Source organism: Hyla sarda, unplaced genomic scaffold, assembly GCF_029499605.1.
Source record: "Hyla sarda isolate aHylSar1 unplaced genomic scaffold, aHylSar1.hap1 scaffold_300, whole genome shotgun sequence".
NCBI classification, from domain to species: domain Eukaryota; kingdom Metazoa; phylum Chordata; class Amphibia; order Anura; family Hylidae; genus Hyla; species Hyla sarda.
Genome location: NW_026609716.1, coordinates 169 through 23,112, shown reverse-complemented (window position 1 = coordinate 23,112; position 22,944 = coordinate 169). Strand labels below are relative to the sequence as shown.

Genomic DNA, 22,944 nt, shown 5'->3' with positions numbered 1-22,944 from the left:
AAAGGTGGTGCTGCTGCTGCTTCTGCTGCTTCTGCTTGTGTCTGGCCGCTGTTGGAGCGTCCAGGCACAGGACTTCTGCTGCTGCTGACTAAATGGCCTCCTTAATTGGATCATTTGAGTAGCCAGCACACCTGTGCAGGTAGGGCATGACATGATAGGCAGCTGCCTTGATAGCGGGTGGGTGCTGAATGTTCCTAATTGACAAAATAAGATTAATGCTTATGAAGAAATATAAAATCTCATCCCTTCCCCAATATCGCGCCACACCCCTACCCCTTAATTCCCTGGTTGAACTTGATGGACATATGTCTTTTTTCGACCGTACTAACTATGTAACTATGTAACATAACATGGGGGGGTCTCCTGGCTGTTCACACAGGTGTGTCATTGCTGTACATTGACCATGCATTGCTTCTGTGGTATTGCAAAGGCAAAGACAAATGCTTCCAGCCATCCATTGCACTAATGGATTGGTCATCAGCTGGCTGTCTATGTCCCGCATCAATATAGACCAAAGTACAGAGGGTTAGGCTATGCTATAGTGCACCTACCTGATGCATCAGAAGGTGCGAGGCCCTTGCTAAATTCTGTGCACAGACTTTGAGATCTATGCTTTAGACTGTATCTAAACCTGCTCCAACATGGACTGACATTCTGGCCTACTTTCAGCCGATGCGACTTGTCTGTCGCTGAACAGTCGCTTTTTATGTATTCAGCACCTATGTATAATGTTGTAAAAATGCTCTAGAAGCTAAAGTCGCAGAAATGTCACACATATTTGGCCTGCAACTTTCTGTGCGACAAATTCAGACAGGAAAAATCAGTATAAATCCTTAGAAAATTATCCCCCAGTGTCTCCATCTGCTGGCGGTATTGAATAAGCATTGCTGCACTGATGGGGTATGCATTAGACGAAAAAAAAGAAGAAAAAGAAGAATAATACGCCCAGAAAAGAGGCGAAAAGGAGAAAAACGTAAAAAAACGTGAAAAAAAAGTAAGAGGAAGAGAAGGGAAAAAAAGGTGGAAATGGGTTTAAAAGTGATTTCGGCGGAGAATATATATATATATATATATATATATATATATATATATATATATATATATACGCGCACACACACACATATATATAAACGTATTCTCCGTTGAGATATTGCAGCCGCTGCTGTGTCCAGGCCCAGGAGCCTTAGCACTGTGCTGTGATGTCACTCAATACCACTGACATCACTAGGTGTAAACAACATCTCTCCTTTGCTGTGTATGTGACTATGGAGCTGTTTGGTGATGTCGTCTATTATGGCCTTCATAGAAGCAACAGGAGATTGTTGCATCCATCTAGAACCCTCAGAACTACAGTGCTATGATGTCACTCACTTCCACAGGCCTTGCAGAGTGTAAACAACAACAACCCAGCTTTGTTGTGTATGTAACCATAGGGATTGTGATGTCACCTAGAACCTTCACAGCAGCGACAGCTTTATGAGGAGCATCAGCACTGCTCTGCCTGAGCAGAACCATCACCGCCATAGGTTGTCAAATAACCCGGATTTAACCCACACAGGTAAGTCCAATGGGGTGCAGGCATGTCCTCTATGCTTACAGCTTCCCGTGGGTGTTGGTTTGATACCGTTTGGGGACAGCCAAGGAGGCATCTGCAGGCAACAAAGGTAGGTGTGTGCTTGTGTGTGTGTTTCCTATGCAGATCCTAAGCCCAGTGTCACATGCAAGTAGGAGGAGTAAGAAGGGTTCCTGGCAAATCCGGGTTATGGATTGCATTTAAAAAGGCCCCGTGGGAGTGCAATGGGCCCCTGTCTTGCTGCTTAGCAATAATGGTATGGGTTTAGGTTCTGCTGTGTGTACTGGTGGTTGACTGCCCCCCAGCCCAGAGTGTGCATGGAAAATTGTCTGGCAGCCTCCCTGACAGCAAGCAGTGATAGTGCCCATGAAGGGGACCTTGTTGGGCCCGCCCCTTTCACGGTTATCGCTTCTCGGCCTTTTGGCTAAGATCAAGTGTAGTATCTGTTCTTATCAGTTTAATATCTGATACGTCCCCTATCTGGGGACCATATATTAAATGGATTTTTGAGAACGGGGGCCGATTTCGAAGCTTGCTTCCGTCGCCCTATGCATTGACCCGATATGGCAGTATCTTCGGGTACAGTGCACCACCCCCTTACAGGGTTAAAAAGAAAGATTCCTACTTTCATTGCTACCTGCTTGCTGGCTAACCAGCTAGCCAGCCCTGTGGGCCTTGCTGCTGCTGCTGCTGCTGCAGCCAAAAAACAAAAGGTGGTGCTGCTGCTGCTTCTGCTGCTTCTGCTTGTGTCTGGCCGCTGTTGGAGCGTCCAGGCACAGGACTTCTGCTGCTGCTGACTAAATGGCCTCCTTAATTGGATCATTTGAGTAGCCAGCACACCTGTGCAGGTAGGGCATGACATGATAGGCAGCTGCCTTGATAGCGGGTGGGTGCTGAATGTTCCTAATTGACAAAATAAGATTAATGCTTATGAAGAAATATAAAATCTCATCCCTTCCCCAATATCGCGCCACACCCCTACCCCTTAATTCCCTGGTTGAACTTGATGGACATATGTCTTTTTTCGACCGTACTAACTATGTAACTATGTAACATAACATGGGGGGGTCTCCTGGCTGTTCACACAGGTGTGTCATTGCTGTACATTGACCATGCATTGCTTCTGTGGTATTGCAAAGGCAAAGACAAATGCTTCCAGCCATCCATTGCACTAATGGATTGGTCATCAGCTGGCTGTCTATGTCCCGCATCAATATAGACCAAAGTACAGAGGGTTAGGCTATGCTATAGTGCACCTACCTGATGCATCAGAAGGTGCGAGGCCCTTGCTAAATTCTGTGCACAGACTTTGAGATCTATGCTTTAGACTGTATCTAAACCTGCTCCAACATGGACTGACATTCTGGCCTACTTTCAGCCGATGCGACTTGTCTGTCGCTGAACAGTCGCTTTTTATGTATTCAGCACCTATGTATAATGTTGTAAAAATGCTCTAGAAGCTAAAGTCGCAGAAATGTCACACATATTTGGCCTGCAACTTTCTGTGCGACAAATTCAGACAGGAAAAATCAGTATAAATCCTTAGAAAATTATCCCCCAGTGTCTCCATCTGCTGGCGGTATTGAATAAGCATTGCTGCACTGATGGGGTATGCATTAGACGAAAAAAAAGAAGAAAAAGAAGAATAATACGCCCAGAAAAGAGGCGAAAAGGAGAAAAACGTAAAAAAAACGTGAAAAAAAAGTAAGAGGAAGAGAAGGGAAAAAAAGGTGGAAATGGGTTTAAAAGTGATTTCGGCGGAGAAATATATATATATATATATATATATATATATATATATATATATACGCGCACACACACACATATATATAAACGTATTCTCCGTTGAGATATTGCAGCCGCTGCTGTGTCCAGGCCCAGGAGCCTTAGCACTGTGCTGTGATGTCACTCAATACCACTGACATCACTAGGTGTAAACAACATCTCTCCTTTGCTGTGTATGTGACTATGGAGCTGTTTGGTGATGTCGTCTATTATGGCCTTCATAGAAGCAACAGGAGATTGTTGCATCCATCTAGAACCCTCAGAACTACAGTGCTATGATGTCACTCACTTCCACAGGCCTTGCAGAGTGTAAACAACAACAACCCAGCTTTGTTGTGTATGTAACCATAGGGATTGTGATGTCACCTAGAACCTTCACAGCAGCGACAGCTTTATGAGGAGCATCAGCACTGCTCTGCCTGAGCAGAACCATCACCGCCATAGGTTGTCAAATAACCCGGATTTAACCCACACAGGTAAGTCCAATGGGGTGCAGGCATGTCCTCTATGCTTACAGCTTCCCGTGGGTGTTGGTTTGATACCGTTTGGGGACAGCCAAGGAGGCATCTGCAGGCAACAAAGGTAGGTGTGTGCTTGTGTGTGTGTTTCCTATGCAGATCCTAAGCCCAGTGTCACATGCAAGTAGGAGGAGTAAGAAGGGTTCCTGGCAAATCCGGGTTATGGATTGCATTTAAAAAGGCCCCGTGGGAGTGCAATGCTCCCCTGTCTTGCTGCTTAGCAATAATGGTATGGGTTTAGGTTCTGCTGTGTGTACTGGTGGTTGACTGCCCCCCAGCCCAGAGTGTGCATGGAAAATTGTCTGGCAGCCTCCCTGACAGCAAGCAGTGATAGTGCCCATGAAGGGGACCTTGTTGGGCCCGCCCCTTTCACGGTTATCGCTTCTCGGCCTTTTGGCTAAGATCAAGTGTAGTATCTGTTCTTATCAGTTTAATATCTGATACGTCCCCTATCTGGGGACCATATATTAAATGGATTTTTGAGAACGGGGGCCGATTTCGAAGCTTGCTTCCGTCGCCCTATGCATTGACCCGATATGGCAGTATCTTCGGGTACAGTGCACCACCCCCTTACAGGGTTAAAAAGAAAGATTCCTACTTTCATTGCTACCTGCTTGCTGGCTAGCCAGCTAGCTAGCCCTGTGGGCCTTGCTGCTGCTGCTGCTGCTGCTGCAGCCAAAAAACAAAAGGTGGTGCTGCTGCTGCTTCTGCTGCTTCTGCTTGTGTCTGGCCGCTGTTGGAGCGTCCAGGCACAGGACTTCTGCTGCTGCTGACTAAATGGCCTCCTTAATTGGATCATTTGAGTAGCCAGCACACCTGTGCAGGTAGGGCATGACATGATAGGCAGCTGCCTTGATAGCGGGTGGGTGCTGAATGTTCCTAATTGACAAAATAAGATTAATGCTTATGAAGAAATATAAAATCTCATCCCTTCCCCAATATCGCGCCACACCCCTACCCCTTAATTCCCTGGTTGAACTTGATGGACATATGTCTTTTTTCGACCGTACTAACTATGTAACTATGTAACATAACATGGGGGGGTCTCCTGGCTGTTCACACAGGTGTGTCATTGCTGTACATTGACCATGCATTGCTTCTGTGGTATTGCAAAGGCAAAGACAAATGCTTCCAGCCATCCATTGCACTAATGGATTGGTCATCAGCTGGCTGTCTATGTCCCGCATCAATATAGACCAAAGTACAGAGGGTTAGGCTATGCTATAGTGCACCTACCTGATGCATCAGAAGGTGCGAGGCCCTTGCTAAATTCTGTGCACAGACTTTGAGATCTATGCTTTAGACTGTATCTAAACCTGCTCCAACATGGACTGACATTCTGGCCTACTTTCAGCCGATGCGACTTGTCTGTCGCTGAACAGTCGCTTTTTATGTATTCAGCACCTATGTATAATGTTGTAAAAATGCTCTAGAAGCTAAAGTCGCAGAAATGTCACACATATTTGGCCTGCAACTTTCTGTGCGACAAATTCAGACAGGAAAAATCAGTATAAATCCTTAGAAAATTATCCCCCAGTGTCTCCATCTGCTGGCGGTATTGAATAAGCATTGCTGCACTGATGGGGTATGCATTAGACGAAAAAAAAGAAGAAAAAGAAGAATAATACGCCCAGAAAAGAGGCGAAAAGGAGAAAAACGTAAAAAAACGTGAAAAAAAAGTAAGAGGAAGAGAAGGGAAAAAAAGGTGGAAATGGGTTTAAAAGTGATTTCGGCGGAGAAATATATATATATATATATATATATATATATATATATACGCGCACACACACACATATATATAAACGTATTCTCCGTTGAGATATTGCAGCCGCTGCTGTGTCCAGGCCCAGGAGCCTTAGCACTGTGCTGTGATGTCACTCAATACCACTGACATCACTAGGTGTAAACAACATCTCTCCTTTGCTGTGTATGTGACTATGGAGCTGTTTGGTGATGTCGTCTATTATGGCCTTCATAGAAGCAACAGGAGATTGTTGCATCCATCTTGAACCCTCAGAACTACAGTGCTATGATGTCACTCACTTCCACAGGCCTTGCAGAGTGTAAACAACAACAACCCAGCTTTGTTGTGTATGTAACCATAGGGATTGTGATGTCACCTAGAACCTTCACAGCAGCGACAGCTTTATGAGGAGCATCAGCACTGCTCTGCCTGAGCAGAACCATCACCGCCATAGGTTGTCAAATAACCCGGATTTAACCCACACAGGTAAGTCCAATGGGGTGCAGGCATGTCCTCTATGCTTACAGCTTCCCGTGGGTGTTGGTTTGATACCGTTTGGGGACAGCCAAGGAGGCATCTGCAGGCAACAAAGGTAGGTGTGTGCTTGTGTGTGTGTTTCCTATGCAGATCCTAAGCCCAGTGTCACATGCAAGTAGGAGGAGTAAGAAGGGTTCCTGGCAAATCCGGGTTATGGATTGCATTTAAAAAGGCCCCGTGGGAGTGCAATGGGCCCCTGTCTTGCTGCTTAGCAATAATGGTATGGGTTTAGGTTCTGCTGTGTGTACTGGTGGTTGACTGCCCCCCAGCCCAGAGTGTGCATGGAAAATTGTCTGGCAGCCTCCCTGACAGCAAGCAGTGATAGTGCCCATGAAGGGGACCTTGTTGGGCCCGCCCCTTTCACGGTTATCGCTTCTCGGCCTTTTGGCTAAGATCAAGTGTAGTATCTGTTCTTATCAGTTTAATATCTGATACGTCCCCTATCTGGGGACCATATATTAAATGGATTTTTGAGAACGGGGGCCGATTTCGAAGCTTGCTTCCGTCGCCCTATGCATTGACCCGATATGGCAGTATCTTCGGGTACAGTGCACCACCCCCTTACAGGGTTAAAAAGAAAGATTCCTACTTTCATTGCTACCTGCTTGCTGGCTAGCCAGCTAGCCAGCCCTGTGGGCCTTGCTGCTGCTGCTGCTGCTGCTGCAGCCAAAAAACAAAAGGTGGTGCTGCTGCTGCTTCTGCTGCTTCTGCTTGTGTCTGGCCGCTGTTGGAGCGTCCAGGCACAGGACTTCTGCTGCTGCTGACTAAATGGCCTCCTTAATTGGATCATTTGAGTAGCCAGCACACCTGTGCAGGTAGGGCATGACATGATAGGCAGCTGCCTTGATAGCGGGTGGGTGCTGAATGTTCCTAATTGACAAAATAAGATTAATGCTTATGAAGAAATATAAAATCTCATCCCTTCCCCAATATCGCGCCACACCCCTACCCCTTAATTCCCTGGTTGAACTTGATGGACATATGTCTTTTTTCGACCGTACTAACTATGTAACTATGTAACATAACATGGGGGGGTCTCCTGGCTGTTCACACAGGTGTGTCATTGCTGTACATTGACCATGCATTGCTTCTGTGGTATTGCAAAGGCAAAGACAAATGCTTCCAGCCATCCATTGCACTAATGGATTGGTCATCAGCTGGCTGTCTATGTCCCGCATCAATATAGACCAAAGTACAGAGGGTTAGGCTATGCTATAGTGCACCTACCTGATGCATCAGAAGGTGCGAGGCCCTTGCTAAATTCTGTGCACAGACTTTGAGATCTATGCTTTAGACTGTATCTAAACCTGCTCCAACATGGACTGACATTCTGGCCTACTTTCAGCCGATGCGACTTGTCTGTCGCTGAACAGTCGCTTTTTATGTATTCAGCACCTATGTATAATGTTGTAAAAATGCTCTAGAAGCTAAAGTCGCAGAAATGTCACACATATTTGGCCTGCAACTTTCTGTGCGACAAATTCAGACAGGAAAAATCAGTATAAATCCTTAGAAAATTATCCCCCAGTGTCTCCATCTGCTGGCGGTATTGAATAAGCATTGCTGCACTGATGGGGTATGCATTAGACGAAAAAAAAGAAGAAAAAGAAGAATAATACGCCCAGAAAAGAGGCGAAAAGGAGAAAAACGTAAAAAAACGTGAAAAAAAAGTAAGAGGAAGAGAAGGGAAAAAAAGGTGGAAATGGGTTTAAAAGTGATTTCGGCGGAGAAATATATATATATATATATATATATATATATATATATACGCGCACACACACACATATATATAAACGTATTCTCCGTTGAGATATTGCAGCCGCTGCTGTGTCCAGGCCCAGGAGCCTTAGCACTGTGCTGTGATGTCACTCAATACCACTGACATCACTAGGTGTAAACAACATCTCTCCTTTGCTGTGTATGTGACTATGGAGCTGTTTGGTGATGTCGTCTATTACGGCCTTCATAGAAGCAACAGGAGATTGTTGCATCCATCTTGAACCCTCAGAACTACAGTGCTATGATGTCACTCACTTCCACAGGCCTTGCAGAGTGTAAACAACAACAACCCAGCTTTGTTGTGTATGTAACCATAGGGATTGTGATGTCACCTAGAACCTTCACAGCAGCGACAGCTTTATGAGGAGCATCAGCACTGCTCTGCCTGAGCAGAACCATCACCGCCATAGGTTGTCAAATAACCCGGATTTAACCCACACAGGTAAGTCCAATGGGGTGCAGGCATGTCCTCTATGCTTACAGCTTCCCGTGGGTGTTGGTTTGATACCGTTTGGGGACAGCCAAGGAGGCATCTGCAGGCAACAAAGGTAGGTGTGTGCTTGTGTGTGTGTTTCCTATGCAGATCCTAAGCCCAGTGTCACATGCAAGTAGGAGGAGTAAGAAGGGTTCCTGGCAAATCCGGGTTATGGATTGCATTTAAAAAGGCCCCGTGGGAGTGCAATGGGCCCCTGTCTTGCTGCTTAGCAATAATGGTATGGGTTTAGGTTCTGCTGTGTGTACTGGTGGTTGACTGCCCCCCAGCCCAGAGTGTGCATGGAAAATTGTCTGGCAGCCTCCCTGACAGCAAGCAGTGATAGTGCCCATGAAGGGGACCTTGTTGGGCCCGCCCCTTTCACGGTTATCGCTTCTCGGCCTTTTGGCTAAGATCAAGTGTAGTATCTGTTCTTATCAGTTTAATATCTGATACGTCCCCTATCTGGGGACCATATATTAAATGGATTTTTGAGAACGGGGGCCGATTTCGAAGCTTGCTTCCGTCGCCCTATGCATTGACCCGATATGGCAGTATCTTCGGGTACAGTGCACCACCCCCTTACAGGGTTAAAAAGAAAGATTCCTACTTTCATTGCTACCTGCTTGCTGGCTAGCCAGCTAGCCAGCCCTGTGGGCCTTGCTGCTGCTGCTGCTGCTGCTGCAGCCAAAAAACAAAAGGTGGTGCTGCTGCTGCTTCTGCTGCTTCTGCTTGTGTCTGGCCGCTGTTGGAGCGTCCAGGCACAGGACTTCTGCTGCTGCTGACTAAATGGCCTCCTTAATTGGATCATTTGAGTAGCCAGCACACCTGTGCAGGTAGGGCATGACATGATAGGCAGCTGCCTTGATAGCGGGTGGGTGCTGAATGTTCCTAATTGACAAAATAAGATTAATGCTTATGAAGAAATATAAAATCTCATCCCTTCCCCAATATCGCGCCACACCCCTACCCCTTAATTCCCTGGTTGAACTTGATGGACATATGTCTTTTTTCGACCGTACTAACTATGTAACTATGTAACATAACATGGGGGGGTCTCCTGGCTGTTCACACAGGTGTGTCATTGCTGTACATTGACCATGCATTGCTTCTGTGGTATTGCAAAGGCAAAGACAAATGCTTCCAGCCATCCATTGCACTAATGGATTGGTCATCAGCTGGCTGTCTATGTCCCGCATCAATATAGACCAAAGTACAGAGGGTTAGGCTATGCTATAGTGCACCTACCTGATGCATCAGAAGGTGCGAGGCCCTTGCTAAATTCTGTGCACAGACTTTGAGATCTATGCTTTAGACTGTATCTAAACCTGCTCCAACATGGACTGACATTCTGGCCTACTTTCAGCCGATGCGACTTGTCTGTCGCTGAACAGTCGCTTTTTATGTATTCAGCACCTATGTATAATGTTGTAAAAATGCTCTAGAAGCTAAAGTCGCAGAAATGTCACACATATTTGGCCTGCAACTTTCTGTGCGACAAATTCAGACAGGAAAAATCAGTATAAATCCTTAGAAAATTATCCCCCAGTGTCTCCATCTGCTGGCGGTATTGAATAAGCATTGCTGCACTGATGGGGTATGCATTAGACGAAAAAAAAGAAGAAAAAGAAGAATAATACGCCCAGAAAAGAGGCGAAAAGGAGAAAAACGTAAAAAAACGTGAAAAAAAAGTAAGAGGAAGAGAAGGGAAAAAAAGGTGGAAATGGGTTTAAAAGTGATTTCGGCGGAGAAATATATATATATATATATATATATATATATATATATATACGCGCACACACACACATATATATAAACGTATTCTCCGTTGAGATATTGCAGCCGCTGCTGTGTCCAGGCCCAGGAGCCTTAGCACTGTGCTGTGATGTCACTCAATACCACTGACATCACTAGGTGTAAACAACATCTCTCCTTTGCTGTGTATGTGACTATGGAGCTGTTTGGTGATGTCGTCTATTATGGCCTTCATAGAAGCAACAGGAGATTGTTGCATCCATCTAGAACCCTCAGAACTACAGTGCTATGATGTCACTCACTTCCACAGGCCTTGCAGAGTGTAAACAACAACAACCCAGCTTTGTTGTGTATGTAACCATAGGGATTGTGATGTCACCTAGAACCTTCACAGCAGCGACAGCTTTATGAGGAGCATCAGCACTGCTCTGCCTGAGCAGAACCATCACCGCCATAGGTTGTCAAATAACCCGGATTTAACCCACACAGGTAAGTCCAATGGGGTGCAGGCATGTCCTCTATGCTTACAGCTTCCCGTGGGTGTTGGTTTGATACCGTTTGGGGACAGCCAAGGAGGCATCTGCAGGCAACAAAGGTAGGTGTGTGCTTGTGTGTGTGTTTCCTATGCAGATCCTAAGCCCAGTGTCACATGCAAGTAGGAGGAGTAAGAAGGGTTCCTGGCAAATCCGGGTTATGGATTGCATTTAAAAAGGCCCCGTGGGAGTGCAATGGGCCCCTGTCTTGCTGCTTAGCAATAATGGTATGGGTTTAGGTTCTGCTGTGTGTACTGGTGGTTGACTGCCCCCCAGCCCAGAGTGTGCATGGAAAATTGTCTGGCAGCCTCCCTGACAGCAAGCAGTGATAGTGCCCATGAAGGGGACCTTGTTGGGCCCGCCCCTTTCACGGTTATCGCTTCTCGGCCTTTTGGCTAAGATCAAGTGTAGTATCTGTTCTTATCAGTTTAATATCTGATACGTCCCCTATCTGGGGACCATATATTAAATGGATTTTTGAGAACGGGGGCCGATTTCGAAGCTTGCTTCCGTCGCCCTATGCATTGACCCGATATGGCAGTATCTTCGGGTACAGTGCACCACCCCCTTACAGGGTTAAAAAGAAAGATTCCTACTTTCATTGCTACCTGCTTGCTGGCTAGCCAGCTAGCCAGCCCTGTGGGCCTTGCTGCTGCTGCTGCTGCTGCTGCAGCCAAAAAACAAAAGGTGGTGCTGCTGCTGCTTCTGCTGCTTCTGCTTGTGTCTGGCCGCTGTTGGAGCGTCCAGGCACAGGACTTCTGCTGCTGCTGACTAAATGGCCTCCTTAATTGGATCATTTGAGTAGCCAGCACACCTGTGCAGGTAGGGCATGACATGATAGGCAGCTGCCTTGATAGCGGGTGGGTGCTGAATGTTCCTAATTGACAAAATAAGATTAATGCTTATGAAGAAATATAAAATCTCATCCCTTCCCCAATATCGCGCCACACCCCTACCCCTTAATTCCCTGGTTGAACTTGATGGACATATGTCTTTTTTCGACCGTACTAACTATGTAACTATGTAACATAACATGGGGGGGTCTCCTGGCTGTTCACACAGGTGTGTCATTGCTGTACATTGACCATGCATTGCTTCTGTGGTATTGCAAAGGCAAAGACAAATGCTTCCAGCCATCCATTGCACTAATGGATTGGTCATCAGCTGGCTGTCTATGTCCCGCATCAATATAGACCAAAGTACAGAGGGTTAGGCTATGCTATAGTGCACCTACCTGATGCATCAGAAGGTGCGAGGCCCTTGCTAAATTCTGTGCACAGACTTTGAGATCTATGCTTTAGACTGTATCTAAACCTGCTCCAACATGGACTGACATTCTGGCCTACTTTCAGCCGATGCGACTTGTCTGTCGCTGAACAGTCGCTTTTTATGTATTCAGCACCTATGTATAATGTTGTAAAAATGCTCTAGAAGCTAAAGTCGCAGAAATGTCACACATATTTGGCCTGCAACTTTCTGTGCGACAAATTCAGACAGGAAAAATCAGTATAAATCCTTAGAAAATTATCCCCCAGTGTCTCCATCTGCTGGCGGTATTGAATAAGCATTGCTGCACTGATGGGGTATGCATTAGACGAAAAAAAAGAAGAAAAAGAAGAATAATACGCCCAGAAAAGAGGCGAAAAGGAGAAAAACGTAAAAAAACGTGAAAAAAAAGTAAGAGGAAGAGAAGGGAAAAAAAGGTGGAAATGGGTTTAAAAGTGATTTCGGCGGAGAAATATATATATATATATATATATATATATATATATATATATATATACGCGCACACACACACATATATATAAACGTATTCTCCGTTGAGATATTGCAGCCGCTGCTGTGTCCAGGCCCAGGAGCCTTAGCACTGTGCTGTGATGTCACTCAATACCACTGACATCACTAGGTGTAAACAACATCTCTCCTTTGCTGTGTATGTGACTATGGAGCTGTTTGGTGATGTCGTCTATTATGGCCTTCATAGAAGCAACAGGAGATTGTTGCATCCATCTAGAACCCTCAGAACTACAGTGCTATGATGTCACTCACTTCCACAGGCCTTGCAGAGTGTAAACAACAACAACCCAGCTTTGTTGTGTATGTAACCATAGGGATTGTGATGTCACCTAGAACCTTCACAGCAGCGACAGCTTTATGAGGAGCATCAGCACTGCTCTGCCTGAGCAGAACCATCACCGCCATAGGTTGTCAAATAACCCGGATTTAACCCACACAGGTAAGTCCAATGGGGTGCAGGCATGTCCTCTATGCTTACAGCTTCCCGTGGGTGTTGGTTTGATACCGTTTGGGGACAGCCAAGGAGGCATCTGCAGGCAACAAAGGTAGGTGTGTGCTTGTGTGTGTGTTTCCTATGCAGATCCTAAGCCCAGTGTCACATGCAAGTAGGAGGAGTAAGAAGGGTTCCTGGCAAATCCGGGTTATGGATTGCATTTAAAAAGGCCCCGTGGGAGTGCAATGGGCCCCTGTCTTGCTGCTTAGCAATAATGGTATGGGTTTAGGTTCTGCTGTGTGTACTGGTGGTTGACTGCCCCCCAGCCCAGAGTGTGCATGGAAAATTGTCTGGCAGCCTCCCTGACAGCAAGCAGTGATAGTGCCCATGAAGGGGACCTTGTTGGGCCCGCCCCTTTCACGGTTATCGCTTCTCGGCCTTTTGGCTAAGATCAAGTGTAGTATCTGTTCTTATCAGTTTAATATCTGATACGTCCCCTATCTGGGGACCATATATTAAATGGATTTTTGAGAACGGGGGCCGATTTCGAAGCTTGCTTCCGTCGCCCTATGCATTGACCCGATATGGCAGTATCTTCGGGTACAGTGCACCACCCCCTTACAGGGTTAAAAAGAAAGATTCCTACTTTCATTGCTACCTGCTTGCTGGCTAGCCAGCTAGCCAGCCCTGTGGGCCTTGCTGCTGCTGCTGCTGCTGCTGCAGCCAAAAAACAAAAGGTGGTGCTGCTGCTGCTTCTGCTGCTTCTGCTTGTGTCTGGCCGCTGTTGGAGCGTCCAGGCACAGGACTTCTGCTGCTGCTGACTAAATGGCCTCCTTAATTGGATCATTTGAGTAGCCAGCACACCTGTGCAGGTAGGGCATGACATGATAGGCAGCTGCCTTGATAGCGGGTGGGTGCTGAATGTTCCTAATTGACAAAATAAGATTAATGCTTATGAAGAAATATAAAATCTCATCCCTTCCCCAATATCGCGCCACACCCCTACCCCTTAATTCCCTGGTTGAACTTGATGGACATATGTCTTTTTTCGACCGTACTAACTATGTAACTATGTAACATAACATGGGGGGGTCTCCTGGCTGTTCACACAGGTGTGTCATTGCTGTACATTGACCATGCATTGCTTCTGTGGTATTGCAAAGGCAAAGACAAATGCTTCCAGCCATCCATTGCACTAATGGATTGGTCATCAGCTGGCTGTCTATGTCCCGCATCAATATAGACCAAAGTACAGAGGGTTAGGCTATGCTATAGTGCACCTACCTGATGCATCAGAAGGTGCGAGGCCCTTGCTAAATTCTGTGCACAGACTTTGAGATCTATGCTTTAGACTGTATCTAAACCTGCTCCAACATGGACTGACATTCTGGCCTACTTTCAGCCGATGCGACTTGTCTGTCGCTGAACAGTCGCTTTTTATGTATTCAGCACCTATGTATAATGTTGTAAAAATGCTCTAGAAGCTAAAGTCGCAGAAATGTCACACATATTTGGCCTGCAACTTTCTGTGCGACAAATTCAGACAGGAAAAATCAGTATAAATCCTTAGAAAATTATCCCCCAGTGTCTCCATCTGCTGGCGGTATTGAATAAGCATTGCTGCACTGATGGGGTATGCATTAGACGAAAAAAAAGAAGAAAAAGAAGAATAATACGCCCAGAAAAGAGGCGAAAAGGAGAAAAACGTAAAAAAACGTGAAAAAAAAGTAAGAGGAAGAGAAGGGAAAAAAAGGTGGAAATGGGTTTAAAAGTGATTTCGGCGGAGAAATATATATATATATATATATATATATATATATATATATATATATATACGCGCACACACACACATATATATAAACGTATTCTCCGTTGAGATATTGCAGCCGCTGCTGTGTCCAGGCCCAGGAGCCTTAGCACTGTGCTGTGATGTCACTCAATACCACTGACATCACTAGGTGTAAACAACATCTCTCCTTTGCTGTGTATGTGACTATGGAGCTGTTTGGTGATGTCGTCTATTATGGCCTTCATAGAAGCAACAGGAGATTGTTGCATCCATCTAGAACCCTCAGAACTACAGTGCTATGATGTCACTCACTTCCACAGGCCTTGCAGAGTGTAAACAACAACAACCCAGCTTTGTTGTGTATGTAACCATAGGGATTTGTGATGTCACCTAGAACCTTCACAGCAGCGACAGCTTTATGAGGAGCATCAGCACTGCTCTGCCTGAGCAGAACCATCACCGCCATAGGTTGTCAAATAACCCGGATTTAACCCACACAGGTAAGTCCAATGGGGTGCAGGCATGTCCTCTATGCTTACAGCTTCCCGTGGGTGTTGGTTTGATACCGTTTGGGGACAGCCAAGGAGGCATCTGCAGGCAACAAAGGTAGGTGTGTGCTTGTGTGTGTGTTTCCTATGCAGATCCTAAGCCCAGTGTCACATGCAAGTAGGAGGAGTAAGAAGGGTTCCTGGCAAATCCGGGTTATGGATTGCATTTAAAAAGGCCCCGTGGGAGTGCAATGGGCCCCTGTCTTGCTGCTTAGCAATAATGGTATGGGTTTAGGTTCTGCTGTGTGTACTGGTGGTTGACTGCCCCCCAGCCCAGAGTGTGCATGGAAAATTGTCTGGCAGCCTCCCTGACAGCAAGCAGTGATAGTGCCCATGAAGGGGACCTTGTTGGGCCCGCCCCTTTCACGGTTATCGCTTCTCGGCCTTTTGGCTAAGATCAAGTGTAGTATCTGTTCTTATCAGTTTAATATCTGATACGTCCCCTATCTGGGGACCATATATTAAATGGATTTTTGAGAACGGGGGCCGATTTCGAAGCTTGCTTCCGTCGCCCTATGCATTGACCCGATATGGCAGTATCTTCGGGTACAGTGCACCACCCCCTTACAGGGTTAAAAAGAAAGATTCCTACTTTCATTGCTACCTGCTTGCTGGCTAGCCAGCTAGCCAGCCCTGTGGGCCTTGCTGCTGCTGCTGCTGCTGCTGCAGCCAAAAAACAAAAGGTGGTGCTGCTGCTGCTTCTGCTGCTTCTGCTTGTGTCTGGCCGCTGTTGGAGCGTCCAGGCACAGGACTTCTGCTGCTGCTGACTAAATGGCCTCCTTAATTGGATCATTTGAGTAGCCAGCACACCTGTGCAGGTAGGGCATGACATGATAGGCAGCTGCCTTGATAGCGGGTGGGTGCTGAATGTTCCTAATTGACAAAATAAGATTAATGCTTATGAAGAAATATAAAATCTCATCCCTTCCCCAATATCGCGCCACACCCCTACCCCTTAATTCCCTGGTTGAACTTGATGGACATATGTCTTTTTTCGACCGTACTAACTATGTAACTATGTAACATAACATGGGGGGGTCTCCTGGCTGTTCACACAGGTGTGTCATTGCTGTACATTGACCATGCATTGCTTCTGTGGTATTGCAAAGGCAAAGACAAATGCTTCCAGCCATCCATTGCACTAATGGATTGGTCATCAGCTGGCTGTCTATGTCCCGCATCAATATAGACCAAAGTACAGAGGGTTAGGCTATGCTATAGTGCACCTACCTGATGCATCAGAAGGTGCGAGGCCCTTGCTAAATTCTGTGCACAGACTTTGAGATCTATGCTTTAGACTGTATCTAAACCTGCTCCAACATGGACTGACATTCTGGCCTACTTTCAGCCGATGCGACTTGTCTGTCGCTGAACAGTCGCTTTTTATGTATTCAGCACCTATGTATAATGTTGTAAAAATGCTCTAGAAGCTAAAGTCGCAGAAATGTCACACATATTTGGCCTGCAACTTTCTGTGCGACAAATTCAGACAGGAAAAATCAGTATAAATCCTTAGAAAATTATCCCCCAGTGTCTCCATCTGCTGGCGGTATTGAATAAGCATTGCTGCACTGATGGGGTATGCATTAGACGAAAAAAAAGAAGAAAAAGAAGAATAATACGCCCAGAAAAGAGGCGAAAAGGAGAAAAACGTAAAAAAACGTGAAAAAAAAGTAAGAGGAAGAGAAGGGAAAAAAAGGTGGAAATGGGTTTAAAAGTGATTTCGGCGGAGAAATATATATATATATATATATATATATATATATATATATATATATACGCGCACACACACACATATATATAAACGTATTCTCCGTTGAGATATTGCAGCCGCTGCTGTGTCCAGGCCCCAGGAGCCTTAGCACTGTGCTGTGATGTCACTCAATACCACTGACATCACTAGGTGTAAACAACATCTCTCCTTTGCTGTGTATGTGACTATGGAGCTGTTTGGTGATGTCGTCTATTATGGCCTTCATAGAAGCAACAGGAGATTGTTGCATCCATCTAGAACCCTCAGAACTACAGTGCTATGATGTCACTCACTTCCACAGGCCTTGCAGAGTGTAAACAACAACAACCCAGCTTTGTTGTGTATGTAACCATAGGGATTGTGATGTCACCTAGAACCTTCACAGCAGCGACAGCTTTATGAGGAGCATCAGCACTGCTCTGCCTGAGCAGAACCATCACCGCCATAGGTTGTCAAATAACCCGGATTTAACCCACACAGGTAAGTCCAATGGGGTGCAGGCATGTCCTCTATGCTTACAGCTTCCCGTGGGTGTTGGTTTGATACCGTTTGGGGACAGCCAAGGAGGCATCTGCAGGCAACAAAGGTAGGTGTGTGCTTGTGTGTGTGTTTCCTATGCAGATCCTAAGCCCAGTGTCACATGCAAGTAGGAGGAGTAAGAAGGGTTCCTGGCAAATCCGGGTTATGGATTGCATTTAAAAAGGCCCCGTGGGAGTGCAATGGGCCCCTGTCTTGCTGCTTAGCAATAATGGTATGGGTTTAGGTTCTGCTGTGTGTACTGGTGGTTGACTGCCCCCCAGCCCAGAGTGTGCATGGAAAATTGTCTGGCAGCCTCCCTGACAGCAAGCAGTGATAGTGCCCATGAAGGGGACCTTGTTGGGCCCGCCCCTTTCACGGTTATCGCTTCTCGGCCTTTTGGCTAAGATCAAGTGTAGTATCTGTTCTTATCAGTTTAATATCTGATACGTCCCCTATCTGGGGACCATATATTAAATGGATTTTTGAGAACGGGGGCCGATTTCGAAGCTTGCTTCCGTCGCCCTATGCATTGACCCGATATGGCAGTATCTTCGGGTACAGTGCACCACCCCCTTACAGGGTTAAAAAGAAAGATTCCTACTTTCATTGCTACCTGCTTGCTGGCTAGCCAGCTAGCCAGCCCTGTGGGCCTTGCTGCTGCTGCTGCTGCTGCTGCAGCCAAAAAACAAAAGGTGGTGCTGCTGCTGCTTCTGCTGCTTCTGCTTGTGTCTGGCCGCTGTTGGAGCGTCCAGGCACAGAACTTCTGCTGCTGCTGACTAAATGGCCTCCTTAATTGGATCATTTGAGTAGCCAGCACACCTGTGCAGGTAGGGCATGACATGATAGGCAGCTGCCTTGATAGCGGGTGGGTGCTGAATGTTCCTAATTGACAAAATAAGATTAATGCTTATGAAGAAATATAAAATCTCATCCCTTCCCCAATATCGCGCCACACCCCTACCCCTTAATTCCCTGGTTGAACTTGATGGACATATGTCTTTTTTCGACCGTACTAACTATGTAACTATGTAACATAACATGGGGGGGTCTCCTGGCTGTTCACACAGGTGTGTCATTGCTGTACATTGACCATGCATTGCTTCTGTGGTATTGCAAAGGCAAAGACAAATGCTTCCAGCCATCCATTGCACTAATGGATTGGTCATCAGCTGGCTGTCTATGTCCCGCATCAATATAGACCAAAGTACAGAGGGTTAGGCTATGCTATAGTGCACCTACCTGATGCATCAGAAGGTGCGAGGCCCTTGCTAAATTCTGTGCACAGACTTTGAGATCTATGCTTTAGACTGTATCTAAACCTGCTCCAACATGGACTGACATTCTGGCCTACTTTCAGCCGATGCGACTTGTCTGTCGCTGAACAGTCGCTTTTTATGTATTCAGCACCTATGTATAATGTTGTAAAAATGCTCTAGAAGCTAAAGTCGCAGAAATGTCACACATATTTGGCCTGCAACTTTCTGTGCGACAAATTCAGACAGGAAAAATCAGTATAAATCCTTAGAAAATTATCCCCCAGTGTCTCCATCTGCTGGCGGTATTGAATAAGCATTGCTGCACTGATGGGGTATGCATTAGACGAAAAAAAAGAAGAAAAAGAAGAATAATACGCCCAGAAAAGAGGCGAAAAGGAGAAAAACGTAAAAAAACGTGAAAAAAAAGTAAGAGGAAGAGAAGGGAAAAAAAGGTGGAAATGGGTTTAAAAGTGATTTCGGCGGAGAAATATATATATATATATATATATATATATATATATACGCGCACACACACACATATATATAAACGTATTCTCCGTTGAGATATTGCAGCCGCTGCTGTGTCCAGGCCCAGGAGCCTTAGCACTGTGCTGTGATGTCACTCAATACCACTGACATCACTAGGTTGTAAACAACATCTCTCCTTTGCTGTGTATGTGACTATGGAGCTGTTTGGTGATGTCGTCTATTACGGCCTTCATAGAAGCAACAGGAGATTGTTGCATCCATCTTGAACCCTCAGAACTACAGTGCTATGATGTCACTCACTTCCACAGGCCTTGCAGAGTGTAAACAACAACAACCCAGCTTTGTTGTGTATGTAACCATAGGGATTGTGATGTCACCTAGAACCTTCACAGCAGCGACAGCTTTATGAGGAGCATCAGCACTGCTCTGCCTGAGCAGAACCATCACCGCCATAGGTTGTCAAATAACCCGGATTTAACCCACACAGGTAAGTCCAATGGGGTGCAGGCATGTCCTCTATGCTTACAGCTTCCCGTGGGTGTTGGTTTGATACCGTTTGGGGACAGCCAAGGAGGCATCTGCAGGCAACAAAGGTAGGTGTGTGCTTGTGTGTGTGTTTCCTATGCAGATCCTAAGCCCAGTGTCACATGCAAGTAGGAGGAGTAAGAAGGGTTCCTGGCAAATCCGGGTTATGGATTGCATTTAAAAAGGCCCCGTGGGAGTGCAATGGGCCCCTGTCTTGCTGCTTAGCAATAATGGTATGGGTTTAGGTTCTGCTGTGTGTACTGGTGGTTGACTGCCCCCCAGCCCAGAGTGTGCATGGAAAATTGTCTGGCAGCCTCCCTGACAGCAAGCAGTGATAGTGCCCATGAAGGGGACCTTGTTGGGCCCGCCCCTTTCACGGTTATCGCTTCTCGGCCTTTTGGCTAAGATCAAGTGTAGTATCTGTTCTTATCAGTTTAATATCTGATACGTCCCCTATCTGGGGACCATATATTAAATGGATTTTTGAGAACGGGGGCCGATTTCGAAGCTTGCTTCCGTCGCCCTATGCATTGACCCGATATGGCAGTATCTTCGGGTACAGTGCACCACCCCCTTACAGGGTTAAAAAGAAAGATTCCTACTTTCATTGCTACCTGCTTGCTGGCTAGCCAGCTAGCCAGCCCTGTGGGCCTTGCTGCTGCTGCTGCTGCTGCTGCAGCCAAAAAACAAAAGGTGGTGCTGCTGCTGCTTCTGCTGCTTCTGCTTGTGTCTGGCCGCTGTTGGAGCGTCCAGGCACAGGACTTCTGCTGCTGCTGACTAAATGGCCTCCTTAATTGGATCATTTGAGTAGCCAGCACACCTGTGCAGGTAGGGCATGACATGATAGGCAGCTGCCTTGATAGCGGGTGGGTGCTGAATGTTCCTAATTGACAAAATAAGATTAATGCTTATGAAGAAATATAAAATCTCATCCCTTCCCCAATATCGCGCCACACCCCTACCCCTTAATTCCCTGGTTGAACTTGATGGACATATGTCTTTTTTCGACCGTACTAACTATGTAACTATGTAACATAACATGGGGGGGTCTCCTGGCTGTTCACACAGGTGTGTCATTGCTGTACATTGACCATGCATTGCTTCTGTGGTATTGCAAAGGCAAAGACAAATGCTTCCAGCCATCCATTGCACTAATGGATTGGTCATCAGCTGGCTGTCTATGTCCCGCATCAATATAGACCAAAGTACAGAGGGTTAGGCTATGCTATAGTGCACCTACCTGATGCATCAGAAGGTGCGAGGCCCTTGCTAAATTCTGTGCACAGACTTTGAGATCTATGCTTTAGACTGTATCTAAACCTGCTCCAACATGGACTGACATTCTGGCCTACTTTCAGCCGATGCGACTTGTCTGTCGCTGAACAGTCGCTTTTTATGTATTCAGCACCTATGTATAATGTTGTAAAAATGCTCTAGAAGCTAAAGTCGCAGAAATGTCACACATATTTGGCCTGCAACTTTCTGTGCGACAAATTCAGACAGGAAAAATCAGTATAAATCCTTAGAAAATTATCCCCCAGTGTCTCCATCTGCTGGCGGTATTGAATAAGCATTGCTGCACTGATGGGGTATGCATTAGACGAAAAAAAAGAAGAAAAAGAAGAATAATACGCCCAGAAAAGAGGCGAAAAGGAGAAAAACGTAAAAAAACGTGAAAAAAAAGTAAGAGGAAGAGAAGGGAAAAAAAGGTGGAAATGGGTTTAAAAGTGATTTCGGCGGAGAAATATATATATATATATATATATATATATATATATATATATATATATATATACGCGCACACACACACATATATATAAACGTATTCTCCGTTGAGATATTGCAGCCGCTGCTGTGTCCAGGCCCAGGAGCCTTAGCACTGTGCTGTGATGTCACTCAATACCACTGACATCACTAGGTGTAAACAACATCTCTCCTTTGCTGTGTATGTGACTATGGAGCTGTTTGGTGATGTCGTCTATTATGGCCTTCATAGAAGCAACAGGAGATTGTTGCATCCATCTAGAACCCTCAGAACTACAGTGCTATGATGTCACTCACTTCCACAGGCCTTGCAGAGTGTAAACAACAACAACCCAGCTTTGTTGTGTATGTAACCATAGGGATTGTGATGTCACCTAGAACCTTCACAGCAGCGACAGCTTTATGAGGAGCATCAGCACTGCTCTGCCTGAGCAGAACCATCACCGCCATAGGTTGTCAAATAACCCGGATTTAACCCACACAGGTAAGTCCAATGGGGTGCAGGCATGTCCTCTATGCTTACAGCTTCCCGTGGGTGTTGGTTTGATACCGTTTGGGGACAGCCAAGGAGGCATCTGCAGGCAACAAAGGTAGGTGTGTGCTTGTGTGTGTGTTTCCTATGCAGATCCTAAGCCCAGTGTCACATGCAAGTAGGAGGAGTAAGAAGGGTTCCTGGCAAATCCGGGTTATGGATTGCATTTAAAAAGGCCCCGTGGGAGTGCAATGGGCCCCTGTCTTGCTGCTTAGCAATAATGGTATGGGTTTAGGTTCTGCTGTGTGTACTGGTGGTTGACTGCCCCCCAGCCCAGAGTGTGCATGGAAATTGTCTGGCAGCCTCCCTGACAGCAAGCAGTGATAGTGCCCATGAAGGGGACCTTGTTGGGCCCGCCCCTTTCACGGTTATCGCTTCTCGGCCTTTTGGCTAAGATCAAGTGTAGTATCTGTTCTTATCAGTTTAATATCTGATACGTCCCCTATCTGGGGACCATATATTAAATGGATTTTTGAGAACGGGGGCCGATTTCGAAGCTTGCTTCCGTCGCCCTATGCATTGACCCGATATGGCAGTATCTTCGGGTACAGTGCACCACCCCCTTACAGGGTTAAAAAGAAAGATTCCTACTTTCATTGCTACCTGCTTGCTGGCTAGCCAGCTAGCCAGCCCTGTGGGCCTTGCTGCTGCTGCTGCTGCTGCTGCAGCCAAAAACAAAAGGTGGTGCTGCTGCTGCTTCTGCTGCTTCTGCTTGTGTCTGGCCGCTGTTGGAGCGTCCAGGCACAGGACTTCTGCTGCTGCTGACTAAATGGCCTCCTTAATTGGATCATTTGAGTAGCCAGCACACCTGTGCAGGTAGGGCATGACATGATAGGCAGCTGC

General features: G+C 46.1%; 10 non-coding genes across 10 annotated transcripts; all 10 read left to right on the top strand.

The window, feature by feature from the left end:
• The first annotated feature begins 1,977 nt into the window (after positions 1 to 1,977).
• LOC130327532 (U2 spliceosomal RNA) lies at positions 1,978 to 2,168 on the top strand. Its single transcript, XR_008871900.1, has one exon. It is a non-coding gene; the product is annotated as a U2 spliceosomal RNA (small nuclear RNA).
• Positions 2,169 to 4,253: 2,085 nt separating this feature from the next.
• Positions 4,254 to 4,444, top strand: LOC130327520 (U2 spliceosomal RNA). Its single transcript, XR_008871889.1, has one exon. It is a non-coding gene; the product is annotated as a U2 spliceosomal RNA (small nuclear RNA).
• Positions 4,445 to 6,525: 2,081 nt separating this feature from the next.
• Positions 6,526 to 6,716, top strand: LOC130327508 (U2 spliceosomal RNA). Its single transcript, XR_008871878.1, has one exon. It is a non-coding gene; the product is annotated as a U2 spliceosomal RNA (small nuclear RNA).
• Positions 6,717 to 8,797: 2,081 nt separating this feature from the next.
• LOC130327496 (U2 spliceosomal RNA) lies at positions 8,798 to 8,988 on the top strand. The gene has a single exon (XR_008871867.1). It is a non-coding gene; the product is annotated as a U2 spliceosomal RNA (small nuclear RNA).
• Positions 8,989 to 11,071: 2,083 nt separating this feature from the next.
• Positions 11,072 to 11,262, top strand: LOC130327484 (U2 spliceosomal RNA). Its single transcript, XR_008871856.1, has one exon. It is a non-coding gene; the product is annotated as a U2 spliceosomal RNA (small nuclear RNA).
• Positions 11,263 to 13,351: 2,089 nt separating this feature from the next.
• Positions 13,352 to 13,542, top strand: LOC130327472 (U2 spliceosomal RNA). Its single transcript, XR_008871845.1, has one exon. It is a non-coding gene; the product is annotated as a U2 spliceosomal RNA (small nuclear RNA).
• A 2,092-nt stretch (positions 13,543 to 15,634) lies between these two features.
• On the top strand, positions 15,635 to 15,825 carry LOC130327623 (U2 spliceosomal RNA). The gene has a single exon (XR_008871973.1). It is a non-coding gene; the product is annotated as a U2 spliceosomal RNA (small nuclear RNA).
• Positions 15,826 to 17,915: 2,090 nt separating this feature from the next.
• Positions 17,916 to 18,106, top strand: LOC130327611 (U2 spliceosomal RNA). Its single transcript, XR_008871962.1, has one exon. It is a non-coding gene; the product is annotated as a U2 spliceosomal RNA (small nuclear RNA).
• Positions 18,107 to 20,186: 2,080 nt separating this feature from the next.
• On the top strand, positions 20,187 to 20,377 carry LOC130327599 (U2 spliceosomal RNA). Its single transcript, XR_008871951.1, has one exon. It is a non-coding gene; the product is annotated as a U2 spliceosomal RNA (small nuclear RNA).
• A 2,094-nt stretch (positions 20,378 to 22,471) lies between these two features.
• Positions 22,472 to 22,662, top strand: LOC130327587 (U2 spliceosomal RNA). The gene has a single exon (XR_008871940.1). It is a non-coding gene; the product is annotated as a U2 spliceosomal RNA (small nuclear RNA).
• The last annotated feature ends 282 nt before the right edge of the window (positions 22,663 to 22,944 follow it).